Raw genomic sequence first — 14,284 nt, 5'->3', positions numbered from 1 at the left:
TTATCAATTAATGTTAAATCATTCACCAGTTTACTCATTCTTTCAGTAAATATTTACTGAGCGCTTAATGCATAGTAGTCATTGTATTAGGTGCTTGAAAAATATCAGTAAATAAATTTGACAGAAATCTCTGGAGCTTACTTTATAAGTGTGAGGAGAAAAATAGACAGACAGACATAACAAGTAAACTGTTGATCTTTTTCTCAAGTGTGCAGTTGTAGTGCTTATCTTCTACATCTTTCTTTTTTTCTTTTTCCAATCTATAAATGGCATTTTTAACAGTTGCAAGACCCTGGTGGGTGAAAAGGATTGAGGACTGAGGAAGTTATGGATTTTTATACTCAGTACTTGTAACTTGACTACTGAATTTAGGGCCTGTGGGACGATAGCCTGTGCTCCATCCCAGCTCACCCTCAGTCCTGCTAATCTTCTGTATTGGAAAGTTGCTCAAGAACTCTTTTGATAGTTCCCTGTAGTCACTGAAATTTAGGTAATTGTCATGAAAGATTTCATGTTTTTATTATAATATACTTAATTACTACATCTTTATTTCAGAAATGACCATTAAGAAGTAGAAGCCCAGATGCAAAGTGATGAAACAGCCAATTTGTCATAAAGTAAAATGCAGCTGTGGCTTTTCAACCAGATTAGTAAGTGTGGCCAACATTTTCTTTAACTTTATACTTACTTAATCTACTTTGAAAAACAATAAAAAAGCATAGTGGACATTGTTAAAATGTGTATATGTATTTCTTTTTCTTTTTTTACTGTTGATTATAGTACAAATTCTAACATATAGCTTCAGAAAATGTATGTTTGTGTGATACTTTTTAAGAACAATTAAGGTAATACTATAAAATCATAGCTTTAGAGGGAATATATGAAAGAGTCAGTCACTAATACATATACTCTTATAATTTTTCAATATTTGTTTTCCCTGTCAGTCTTTGTTCTATACATTTAAAAGAAAACATAATTTTGATCATGGTGTTACAAAGAATATGCTTCCTGTAAATTTTAAAAAGTTGTTTCAAATAGTCCTCCCTGGCAGAAAATTGCTTGCTTCAGTACAGGGTTCCTTGTTGGAGTGACAAAAATATTTTGGAGTTAGATGTTAGAGTAGGTTACACAAATTTCTGAGTATAGCAAAAACTACGCCCCCTGGCTGGCATAGCTCAGTGGATTGAGCGCGGGCTGGGAACCAAAGTGTCCCAGGTTCGATTTCCAGCCAGGGTACATTCCTGGGTTGCAGGCCATAACCCCTAGCAACTGCACATTAATGTTTCTCTCTTTCTCTCTCTCTCTCTCTCTCCCTTCCCTCTCTAAAAATAAATAAATAAAATCTTAAAAAAAAAGATTAGGTTTCCAATCTTGGGGAAAAAAAAAAAACTACTGAATGTTATGCATTGGAAGGATGAATTTTATGACATGTAGGTTATGCCTAAAAAGTACACTTCAAAATATCAAATCTTGACTGGAGTAAAACCCAGTCGAGTAACGATGTTTTGGAATAATGTGCCACAGATCGTGTACCTAGCAAAAATGATTTGATCGTTTTGAGTATTTTTGTAATGATAAAAATACTATTTTTATAAAAATAATAAAGTACTTTTATTGTTAAAGACTTACTATCTCTTCTGTAAGCTTTGGTAATACCAAATGTTATAATACTTTGTATGTACTGTGTTAGCATTTTATAACTTCATTTTCAACAGACTTTCTGTTTTGAAACTAACATTTTAACTTTTCTACCTGAAATTTTTTTTAGGAACAAAATTGTATCTGTTTTTCTCAGAAGAGAATTCCACAAGGTAAGAAATTATTGGTATAGAAATAAAACAAATGAAGTTGAAAACAGGCTAAAATTTTCTTGATTTTTAAAAATTCCCTTCCCATATTCAGATCTTTTATTGATTATTGCAAGATTGTCACAAATTTGTTTGCAAACCTTTATTTGCTAGAAACACCGGTTCATCTTATTTGAAGTTAGGATAAAAGGGTGTGATAAAAGTAGTCACCTTTGAAACTCAAACACTACTTTTCATGGTCAGAGTTTATTCCTAATGTCAATAGGAGTGGGTTTTTATTTATTGTGCGAAAAGTTCTCCTCTTCCACTGGGGTCCATCCACCTTCTACCTCAGTGGACATTGCCTAAATGACTTTGCTGGGTATCTCTTTTAGGGGCTTGCTTTATTTATTTTTTTTATTTGCTTTTGTTTTAAATAATGGATGTTTTTATTTAAAAAATTTCTTTTATCAGTACCGATGGTTTTATTTTTATTTTAGTATATTTTATTGATTATGCTATTATACTCGTTCAAATTTTCCCCCTTTATCCCTCCACCCAGTATCCCTGTTTCCTCTGACAATCCCCTCACTCCCCCTTACTTCTTGCCCATGGGTCATGCATATAAATTCTTTGCATGGAATAGAAAACCCCATTTCCTATACTGCTCTTAACATCCTCCTGCCTATTCTGTACCTACCAACTTGTACTTCTTAATCCCTGTACCTTTCCCCCCATTCTCCCCTCCCTCCTCTCAAATGGTGCGCCATTCCAAATGATCTCCATATCTATGATTCTGTTTCTGTTCTGTTTGTTTGCTTTGTTTTTAGATTCAGTTGTTGATAGTTGTGAATTTATTGCCATTTTAATGTTCATAGTTTTGATCTTCTGTTTCTTAAATACGTCCCTTTAACATTTCATATGATAAAGGCTTGGTGATGATGAACTCCTTTAGTTTTACCTTGTCTGGGAAGCACTTTACCTGCCCTTCCATTCTGAATGATAGCTTTGCTGGATAGAGTAAGCTAGGTTGTAGGTTTTTACTTTTATCACTTTGAATACTTCTTGCCACTCCATTCTGGCCTGCAAATCTTCGTTTGGGAAATTAACAGACAGTCTCATAGGAACTCCATTATAGGCAACCATGTGCTTTTCTCTTGGCAGCTTTTAAGTTTCTCCCTTTATCTTTAACCTTTGGCATTTTAATTATAATGTATTTTGGTGTGGTCATTCTTCTGTCCATCTTGTTTTGGACTCTCTGTGCTTTCTGTACTTTTTCAAATAAGTTTCAATTTCTTGCTTTTTCTCTTCTTCTGGCACCCCTATGATTTGACTGATGGTACGCTCGAAGTTGTCTCAGAGGCTCCTTACTCTATACTCATTGTTTTGATTCTTTTCTTGCTGTTCTGATTAAATTTGTTCTTCCTTGTATTCCAAATCATTTATTTGATTCTTGGCTTCATCCATTCCACTGTTGATTCCCTATAAATTTTTCTTTATTTCACTTAGTGTAAACTTTATTTCTGCCTGGGTCTTTTTTATGCTGTTGAGGTACCCAATGAGTTCTATGAGCATCCTAATAAGCAGTGTTTTGAACTCTGCATCTAATAGATTGCTTATCTCCATTTTGATTAGTTCTTTCTCTGGAGTTTTGTTCTGTTTTTTTTTTTTTTTTTCTCCCCATTTGGGACGTATGTCTTTGTCTCCTCATTTTTGCAGCCTCCCTGTGTTTGTTTCTGTGTATTCGATAGAACTCTTTGACTCCCTGTCTTAGTAGTGTGGCCTAATGTAGAAAAGTGCACCATTAAGTTGGATGGGGCAGAACCTTGGGTAATCAAATGAGCAGGGCAACCAGTGTGACCCAGCTTGATGGAGTCTCAGATATGATGTCACCACTCTGTGGCTCTCTGTAAGGGAGGGCTCAGAAAAGGGACATTGATTGCTGCCTGGCCTCTGGAGTTTTGCCTGGGAGGGAGTCATCCCCTGGCACTCGCTCTGATGCCAGACACTTCAGTTTCTCCCCATATGCCACTGTTGCCTTTCCAGCTACTGTCCCAGTGCTGGAGCCCAGAGGGAGTGAGTCTCTGTAAGTCTTAAGTCCATTGTGGACCCTTTAAGAGGAGTGTCCTGAGAATCCTACAGTGTCTTCCGCTGCCCCAACCCCCACTGTTTTTTATAGCCCAAAGTTATCGGGACTTACCTTCCTGGTACTAGCAACCTGGTCGGGGGGCAGGGGGGCCTGGCGTGCAGCTTAGATCTTTCACTCCTGAGATATACTTCCTGATTTTTATCTAGTCCCTGTGGATGTGGGACTGCCTCTTCTGTGTTGCCATGTCTCTGTTCTTCCTGCCTGTCTGAATCAATTGACTTTATTAATTCCTTGGTTATTGGACTTGATTTTCTGAGAATTCTGGATGATAGTTGTTTTATAGTTGTCATTTTTGCTGTGGTTGTACGAGGAGACGAGCTGTGTTTACATATGCCATCATCTTGACCAGAAGTTAAATAATTTTCTTAGGGGCTTTAAATTAAAGGAAATTATTTAGTTATGTTTTTATCTATGGAAATCGAACAATTGCTATAAGAGCATATTTAGTTTAAAGGTGTAATGCTTTTTAGCAGGTAGATAATAAAAGATTGAGTAGCATCTAGTATTAAAATTTTTATTGATTTGAGAGAGAGAGAGAGAGAAGATGGAGAGAGAGCGAGAGAGAGAGAAATGTAGATTTGCTCTTCCACTTATGCATTCATTGGGTGATTGTTGTATGTGCCCTGGCCAGGGATCGAACCTGCAATCTTGGCGTATCAGGATGATGCTCTAATCAAATGAGCTACCTGGCCAGGGCCTAACATGTTTTAACATTTTTATTAATTTTTATATTTTATTTTTTTATTGTTCTGTTATACTTGTCCTAATTTCCTCCCATTGCTCTCCCCTGCCTCACCCCCCAGTCAGTCCCCACCCTGTTGTCTATGTCTGTGGGTCATTTATACTTGTTCTTTAACCAGACCCTTCCACTTCTTTCCTCCCTTATCCTCCTCCCCCCTCCCCTCTCCCCCCGAGTCCCTGTCGGTTACTGAATGATTACCGTTATTATATTCTCAGTTTCTGAAAGATGAAATGTTCAAGTGAATAAATAGTAAAATCTCCTTATTAGTATGCTTACCTTATGCCAAGAACTTGAAATCAATTGCTTGGCAGCCCTAAGAAGTTGACTTTGGTTAAATTTTCTCAGGAACTCTTTGGTATAGGTAGTGGTTATCACCACAGGTTAATTCCGTCTGTTAATTAGAAATGCTTATATAGTTCATTATTCAGTAACTCTTCCTCATTCACTTTTTCCAATATCCTGTATCTGGAGTAAAATTTGCATTCTTAAACATATCTTTACTTAGTTTTGAGACTGCCACAGATTTAGTTAATTAAATCAGTTTTTACCCTGATAACTGAAAACAAGTGTTAGAATAAAGGAACTGATGAGGAGGAAGGGAGGACAAATTCCCAATAGATTTAATTTTAAAGTTTCTTGTGAAACTCTTTTTTTCACTGTTTTTTCCTTCTACTTCTGAGGGGTTAAAAGAAGGGCTCCTGAACCTGTTTGTAGCACTCTCTGATCTCACAGGGCACTGCTCAGAGATTTCAGGAGAAATCCAGCTCTTTCATTTCTTGGACCATATAATACTTAAGGCATAACTTGAAACTTCAAAAAATCTAATCTTAGTGAACGGGAACCTTGATCTGTTACATCTTTGCCTGTGTTCTTTTGGTAAATGCAATTTAAGTCTTTGACATTCATACAATGACAATGGATCATAGTGTCTAGTACTCTTATGGCTCCCATATAAGTGTTCAATAAATATTCATTTTTTACAAATACCCAAGTGGTTTTATAATTTTTTTAGAGTAGAAAATAATCAAAACAAAATTATTTGCACTTATATGGTATCATCCTACTTCACAAGGTTTTAAAAGGACAATGACAGCTTTAAAAAAATTGTTAACTGTACACTTAAAAATGGTTGAAATCACCCTGACTTGTGTGCACAGTGGGTTGGGCATTTGATAAAAGTGGAGCCAGTGTTGAGGCTTTTTGAAAGAAGTAATTAATATGTCAACACAAGTATTTTATAAGATCTTTGGTGGGAAGCTCTTGAAGTTGATACTGATTTGGTATACTGTACCTTGTTAAATACTATCCCCACTCTTTTTAAAAATGACAGTTCCGGGAATTAGACAAGTAACACAGTCTTTTTCTTTAGTTTTTTAAATTTCTTGAGTATTTTGTGTGGCATAGTTATTATTCTCACTAAATAAGACAGATAGTATTCTCATTTTACAAATGATGAAACCGGTAGTTGGAATTAGCTTTAGGTTCTTTGTACTAATCTATATTGCTACCTCAGCAACTGATACTTTGTTTATACAGAACATATGATTACTAAAATAATTTTAACTCGAAAGAAATGTTTCTAACCAGGGAGTACCTCATTGAGAAGTTTAAAAAACACACATACAAACAAAAATATAACCAATGAATAATGTAGGTGGTACTTAACCTTAAGGTTCACTAAAACATTTTTAATTAAACATTTATTAAATTAAATAGGTTTTGTATACCACAGTTACACAGAAAATTATTTCATAAATATTTCCCATTTATAATGAAGGCCATAAATTTTTGGTGTCTTTTAGTTTTGAATATGCCTATATACTTTCCTTAAAGATTAGGTGTCTCGTTTTGATGGATGGGAGTATAGAATCCCTTTGTGGGTCTGGAATGTGATCTCACATATTTTAGGACATGGCAGGTCTCCACCCTGCCCCTCTCCCCAAATAATTAATCTGTAGTATAAAAATCAGGTAAACTTCATTATAAACCTATATCTTTTATCCCAAGAGACCTAATTTGTTTCAGGCCCAGCTTTCATGGTGTAAGCATAAGATCAAGATTGGTTTTGCGTAATCCAGTGCTATCCTAGGTTATTGTAGGTCTGGAGAATTCTCAGATATACTAGCCATTTGGTTTCAATACCTAATTTACATTTGGGACTTTGGAAAGATTGTGAAATTTTACAGTCTTTCCATGGTGGGATCAGTTCGTTGACTCACAGTGTATTGAGTAGAGTGAAGTTATAGGATAGGACTTTGAAGTTGAGCAGTGTTTTTGTTGTTCAATATTAGGCTATGATGTTTAAAAAGAGATCTTCTGACTTCTTATTGTATATGAAGGCTTCAGATGTTACAGTTCAATATAAGTAAATTTGAACTTTGAACCATGTGGATAGCTTTATCATTTTATAAGAGAATACAGTTACTGCAGATACCTTTGTTTTTCATGTTCTACTCTTCCTTAGAATTTCATATGAGCTGCCTTTATTTTATTTTTAGCCACTTGCTTTAGAATTAACACACACACACACACACACACACACACACCAAAAAACCCAAACTCAGAATAGGCTGAAACTCGACCCAGCTTGCTGCCACAGAACAAAAGTGCTGATCAAGTTGAATCAACCCCTGTAATGTGTATTGAAAGGAAAACCTCTTCTTTCTCCCCTAATTTGAAGAACAAGCATTTTCCCTGCCAAGAAGGGCTGACTTTAAATGGACCAGCTGTCCATATTAGGAGCATAGGGTTGCTAAGGTGACCATGGCTGTTTGCAGAAGAATGCAGCTGAGAGGGCAAGTTCTTGATGTGTGAGCTGAGGGAAGGAATGTGGTGTGATTGCGCATCATTCCTCCTAATCACATGCTCACAAAGTGCTGTGTGGGCAGCATGTAGAAACTGCAAGTCTGAGTGCTGGAACTTGTGTGGTTAAAATCATTTTGTTTTTCATATGAGCCATATGCTTACAGTTCATATTGAAAATATCTACTTTATATTAATGTGTGTGTTGTTGGAGAAAGGGGGAGGGTGTTTTGGTGGTGGGTGAAATGGGAATTAATTTATTTTGCTTGATGGACACATTTCATATTATTGAAAAATTATTTTGGGATAATTATTTTTCCAACTCATCCCTTTCAGTCATATGTATATATATTTATATGTTGTTATATAGTTATACATTAATTAATATGTATAGTTAACAGTTTCCCAAGGGAATGATGTATTCCTTATATTGTGCTTATTTTCTTGACACTTTGAATTTCAGAATTATTTGAAAGTCCTTCAGACTGTTTTATTTTTAAAATAATTCTTACTCTTTCCAAAGGAGATCTTATCTTAATACATTAGGTGTTTCTTCCCTGAAGTATCCAAAGAGAGGTTCTGGCTTTTAGTAAAAAATGTGATTCAAGGAGCAATGGGAACATTCGAACCAATACCCCACTTATTTGAAGCACCACTTAGATTTTACCATGGGCATCATTGCTAATATTTAAGATGAGATATTGACACAGACATTGATACAGACACTTACTGAACCATTAGGTATATGATTTTTTTAAAAAAAATTCTTGTTAACAGATCCCTTCAATAGTGTGCTGATATTAAGTAAGGGCATAAATGTATATTATATTTAGGATGTGAAGTACTTGGAACATTGGAGGCTCTGCATTACATTAAAATCCCATTATTTTTTAAAATCAGATAGTCTGCTTCCTTTGACATGATTGCTCTGATTAATATGTAAAATATGGAGGGAAATTAAAAGATTATAATAATTTCATCTTTGAATTCAGTTGGTTATTTGTCATTTCTCATGTATACCTTAATAACTTCTGATGGCATTCTCAACTAAAATCTTAATGGTTTTGCCTTTCACATGCTAGAAATTGTTTTATTTTAGAAGTATTTTTGTTTATGCTCTTACAGTTGTCCCAACTTTTCTCCCATTGCCCCCCCTCCACCCAGCACCCACCACTCCCTCTGACAATCACTTTCCTTAGTTCATGTCCATGGGTCATGCATACAAGTTCTTTGGCTTCTGCATTTCCTATACTTGGTCTTAACATCCCCCTGCCTATTCTGTAGCTACCAATTTCTACTTCTTAATCCCTTTACCTTTCTCCTATCCCCCAAACTCCCCTCCCCGCTGGCCACCATCCCAAAGATCTCCATATCTATGATTCTGTTTTTGTTCTGCTTATTTGCTTAGTTTGTTTTTTAGATTCAGTTGTTGATAGTTATGTATTTATTGCCATGTTCACAGTTTTGATCTTCTTTTTCTTAAATAAGTCCCTTTAACATTTCATACAATAATGGTTTGGTGATGATTAACTCCTTTAGCTTTACCTTGTCTGGGAAGTACTTTATCTGCCCTTCGATTCTAATGATAGCTTTGCTGGGTAGAGTAATCTAGATTGTAGGTTATTGCTTTTCATCATTTTGAGTACTTCTTGCCAATCCCCTCTAGCCTGCAAAGTTTCTTTTGAGAAATCAGCTGGAAGTCTTCTGGGAACTACCCTGTAGGTAACTCTGCTTTTCTCTCCCTGCTTCCAATCTTCTCTCTTTACCTTTAACCTTTGGCATTTTAATTATAATGTGTCTTGGTGTGGTCCTCTTTACATCCATCTTGTTTGGAACTCTGTGCTTCCTGAACTTGCATGTCTATTTCTTTCACCAAATCAGGGAAGTTTTCTTTCACTGTCTTTTCATATACATTTCCAATTTCTTGCTCTTTCTCTTCTTCTGGCATCTCTATGAGGTGAATGTTGGATCACTTGAAGTTGTCCCAGAGGCTGTTTATACTACCCTCATTTTTTTTTTAATTCTTTTTTCTTCTTCTTGTACTGTATGGTTGTTTTTTGCTACCTTTTGTTCCAAGTCATTGATTTGATTCTTGGCTTCATCTACTCTACTGTCGTTTCTCTGTAAATTGTTTTTTATTTCAATTAGTGTATCCTTCATTTCTGACTGAGTCCTTTTTATGATGTTGAGGTCCTCACTAGGTTCCTTGATCATCCTTATAAACAGTGTTTTGAACTCTGCATCCGATAGATTGCTTATCCATTTTGTTTAGCTGTTTTCCTGGAGTTTTGATCTGTTCTTTCTTTTGGGCCATGCTTCTTTGCTTATTTTGGCAGCCTCCATGTGTTTGTTCCTATGTATTATGTAGAGCTTCTTTGACTCCCTGTCTTAATAGTATGGCCTAATATAGTAGGTGTCTCATAGGGTCCAAGGGCACAGCCTCCCCTATCACCCAAGCTGTGTACTCAAGGTGAGCCCTTTGTATGGGCTGAGTACACTCTCCTCTTGTAGTTGAGCCTTGGTTGCTATTGGTAGATCAATGGGAGGGATTTACCCAGGCCACTCAGCTTGCAAGGGCTGCCTCTGACCACTGACCACCAGCCTCTGCCCTCTGTGGAGGATCAGCTGTGCAGGGGCAGGGTGGTGGTGCTCTGATGTGGTCTATAGCTATCCACTGGGTGTGCTGGCCCTGGGGTTTCCCAGATGGTACCCGCCAGAGTCAGCCCCAACCTGTGTTTTGTCCGGGGCACCCTGAGCAATCTGAGATGCAATCTGAGATGGCTGCTACTTGTGCTGGGCTTGGAGGTTCCCAGGCAAAGAGGGACAATGGCCTTTGCTTTCCCAGTTGCCAGACACTTCAGTCTCTCCCTGTATACCACTGGGGCCCTTCAAGCAGCCACCCTATTGTTGGATCCCAGAGAGAGTGGGTCTGAGTAGGTGAGTCCCGAAGAGGAACTGCTTAGGTCTCCAGCAGCCTCCTCTACTTACTCAATCACTGCTGGTTTTTGCGGCGAGAAGTTGTGGGGACTTTTCCTGGCATTGGAATCCTGGGCTGCGGGGCCTGGTGTGGGGCTGGGACTCCTTGATTCTTAGATACCTCTCGAAAATTATTATCCATGTGGGTGTGTGAGCAGTCTGTTCTGCGTCTGTGCCCCTCCTACCAGTCTGGATGGATGTTGTCAAATTTCCATTCAACTTGATTTCTGATGTTCCTGAATGACGGTTGTTCCACATTTTAGTTGTAATTTTGATGTGGTTGTGTGAAGAGGCAAGCCATGTCTGCCTTCATCGCCATCTTGACCAGAAGTCCAATTTTCATTGATTTGAGAGAGAGAGAAGAAGTGGGGAGGGTGGGAGGGAAGCACAGAGAGGGAGAGAGAAAAAAAAACTTGGATGTGAGAGAGAAACTTCTATCTATTGCCTCTCATATGCACCCCACCAGGATTGCAACTCCCAAATTGAGGTCTTTGCCCTGACTGGGAATTGAACCCGTAATGTTTTGGTGTAAGAAACAGTGCTCCAACCAACCAGCTGCCCAACCGGGACTGCTGTTATCTTTTTGACTATAGTCATCCTAGTGGATGGCTGTGAGGTGGAATATGTGGATTTGATTTGTATTTCCCTAATGACTAGTGATGTTGATTATGTTTGTTTTTGAATCCTCACCTGAGAGTATATTTATTTATTTTAAAGGGGGAGAAAGAGAGAAAGAGAGAAAAACATTGATGTGAGGGCAAAGTATCAGTTGCCTCCTCTGTGTGCCCAGACTGGAAATTGAACTGGAGCTTTTTGGTGTTTGGGACCATGTTCCGATGAACTAAGCCACCGAGCCAGGGCTGCTATCTTTTTGTTTATAGCCATCCTGCTGGGCATGAGGTGGACTATGTGAATTTGATTTGTAGTTCCCTAATGACTAATGATGTTGATTATCTTTTCTTTTTTAATCCTCACCTGAGTGTATGCTTATTAAGGAAAGGAGAGGGAGAGAGAGAGGGGAGAGCATGACATATCAGCGTGAAAGGAGAACATTGGTTGCCTCTCATAAGTACCCCTACTGGGGATTGAACCCACAACCTAGGTATGTGCCCTGACTGGAAATCAAAACTACAACCTTTTTTGGTGCGCCGGGCGATGCTCTGACCAACTGAGTCACCTGGTCAGAGTGATCATCTTTTCATGTACTTATTAGTCATTTGTATATCTTCTTTGGAGAAATGTCTATTCAAATCTGTCCAGTTAAAAATTGGGTTATTTGTCCTTTTACTATTGAGTTGTAAGAGTTCTTTATATTCTGGGTACTAAACTCTTTTCAGATACATGGTTTCCAAGTATTATCTCCCATTCTTTGGATTGTCTTTTTTACTTTTTTGATAGTGTCCTTTGAAGCACAGATGTTTCTTTTTTAAAAAGATTTTATTTATTTATTTTTAGAAATTGGGGAAGGGAAGGAGAAAGGGAAGGAGAGAAACATTGATGTGAGAGAGAGAGGCATTGATGGGTTGCCCTTCTCATGCACTCGGACCTAGGGCCAAATCTGCATCCCTCGCATGTGCCCTGATGGGAATTGAACCTTGTGGCCTTTTGTTTGCTTTGCCACAGCTGGTCAGGGCACAAATGTTTCTTATTTTGATGCAGTCCAGTTTGTATATTTCTTTTCTTATAATTTGGTGTCATAACAAAGAAACTTTTGCCTAATTTAAGGTAATGAAGATTTATGTTTTCTTCTGAAAATTTTATGGTTTTAGTGCTTACATTTAGGTCTTTCATCCATTTTGAGTTAATTTTTTTAATAGAGTATGGAGTAGAGGTCACATTTCATTTTTTTTCTGTTGGAAATCTAGTTGTCCCGGCACCATTTGTTGGAGACCACTCTTTCCATATTAAATTAGTTGTCCAGGCACTCTATTGAAAATCAATTGACTATAAATGTGTTGGTTTATTTCTGAATTCTCAATTTTGTTCTGTTGGATCTGTATGTCTTTTCTTATGCCAGTACAAATCACACTTGGTGATTTGATGTTTGATGATGGTAGGTTTGCGATAGGTTTTAGATTAGAAAGTGAGAGTCCTTTTTGATAGATTGTATGTTCTAAAAATTTTTCAAATTTACAAGTTTATTACAGTAAAATTGTCTGTAATATCCTCTTATTAGTTTAATCTCTGCAGCATTTGTAATGATGCTCCCTTTTTTTGTTTTTTTTTTTTTCTTGATTAGTTTTTTCCAGAGGTTTATCATTTTGATCACTCTCTAGAAGGATGAACTGTTGACTCTGTTGATCATCTCTGTTGTGAATGTTTTCTGTCCTTTTAAGTCCTGCTATTTATTTCTGCTTCCTCAGAATTTCTGGGGTTTTTATGCTGTCCTTTAAAAAAACTTTTAAATTTGAATTCTTAGTCTTTTAACTTGCATCTAAGTATCATCTTGGCTGCCTTCCCACACATTTTGGTACAGAATATTCTTGGCTTTGTTTATTTTAAAAGTAATTCTTATTTGTTCCATGAATTGTTTAGACATGTACACTTAATTGTAAGTATGTAACTTTTTAAAAAATTTTTTTATTCTTTGTCATTTGTGCTAATGTCCCAGTCCCTCTTTAAGAGGATTTAATTGGAGAGGACTCATTTTGTTTGAGGTTTGTTTTTGCTTTAGGTATTGTTTTGGTTCTTTTGTTTGTTTGTTTGTTTTCATTTTTAAGTATTTAATTTTTTTACAAGTATATTTTATTGACTATGCTATTATAGTTTTCCCAATTTTTCCCCTTTTATCCTCCCTCCACCCTGCACCCCTCCAACCCTCCAGCATTCCCCCCACCTTAGTTCATGTCCATGGGATTGCACATATAAGTTCTTTGAGTTCTGTGTTTCCTATACCATTTTTGACTTCTCCCCATCTATTTAATGCCTACGAATTATGCTTCCTCTTCCCTGTCCCTTTTCCCCCATTCCTCCCTTCCCCCTCCCCACTGAAATCCCTCCACGTGACGTCCATTTCTCTGATTCTGTTCCTGTTCTAGTTGTTTGCTTAGTTTTTGTTTTTGTTGTTTTTCTTTCTTTTGTTTTTTTTTTAAGTTTATTTGTTGATAGTTGTGAGTTTGTTGTCATTTTACTGTTCATATTTTTGATCTTCCTTTTCTTAGATAAGTCCTTTTAACATTTCATATAATAAGGGCTTGGAGATGATGAACTCCTTTGACTTGACCTTATATGGGAAGCACTTTATTTGCCCTTCCATTCTAAATGATAGCTTTGCTGGATAGTGGCTTTTTTTTTTTAATTATTTTATTCTTGTTCAATTACAGTTGTCTGCATTTTCTCCCCACCCCTCCTCCACACCCCAGCCAAACCCACCTCCCTTCCTTGCTTCCATCCTCCTTCTTGGTTTTGTTCATGTGTCCTTTATAGTAGTTCCTGAAAACCTTCCTCCTCACTGTCCCCTGCCCCCTTCCTTCTGGCTATTGTTAGATTGTTCTTAATTTCAGTGGCTCTGGTTATATTTTGTTTGCTTTTTTCTTTTGTTGATTATGTTGCAGTTAAAGGTGAGATTGTGTGGTATTTGTCCCTCACTGCCTGGCCTATTTCACTTAACATAATGTTCTCCAGTTCCATCCATGCTGTTGCAAAGGGTATAAGCTCCTTCCTTCTCTCTGCTGCATAGATTTCCATTTTGTAAATGTACCATAGTTTTTGATCCACTCATTTGCTGATGGGCACTTAGGTTGCTTCCATCACTTGGCTATTGTAAACTGTGCTGCTATGGACATTGAGGTGCATAGGTTCTTTTGGATTGGTGTTTCAGGGTTCTTA

General features: G+C 37.1%; 1 protein-coding gene across 4 annotated transcripts in view; it reads left to right on the top strand.

Annotated features, from left to right (window-relative positions):
• The window catches only part of FRS2 (fibroblast growth factor receptor substrate 2), a 103,965-nt gene that overhangs the window by 53,565 nt on the left and 36,116 nt on the right, over positions 1–14,284 (top strand). For all 4 annotated transcript variants that reach the window (XM_028533033.2, XM_036018694.1, XM_036018693.1 and 1 more), the window contains 2 exons: positions 556–650; positions 1,769–1,811. The gene's annotated coding sequence lies outside the window, so the exon portion shown is untranslated. The remainder of the gene's footprint in view (positions 1–555; positions 651–1,768; positions 1,812–14,284) is intronic.

The sequence above is a fragment of the Phyllostomus discolor genome, chromosome 2 (genome assembly GCF_004126475.2).
Source record: "Phyllostomus discolor isolate MPI-MPIP mPhyDis1 chromosome 2, mPhyDis1.pri.v3, whole genome shotgun sequence".
NCBI classification, from domain to species: Eukaryota; Metazoa; Chordata; class Mammalia; order Chiroptera; family Phyllostomidae; genus Phyllostomus; species Phyllostomus discolor.
The sequence above is the reverse complement of the archived record's forward strand: the minus strand, read 5'-3'. Positions and strand labels throughout refer to the sequence as shown.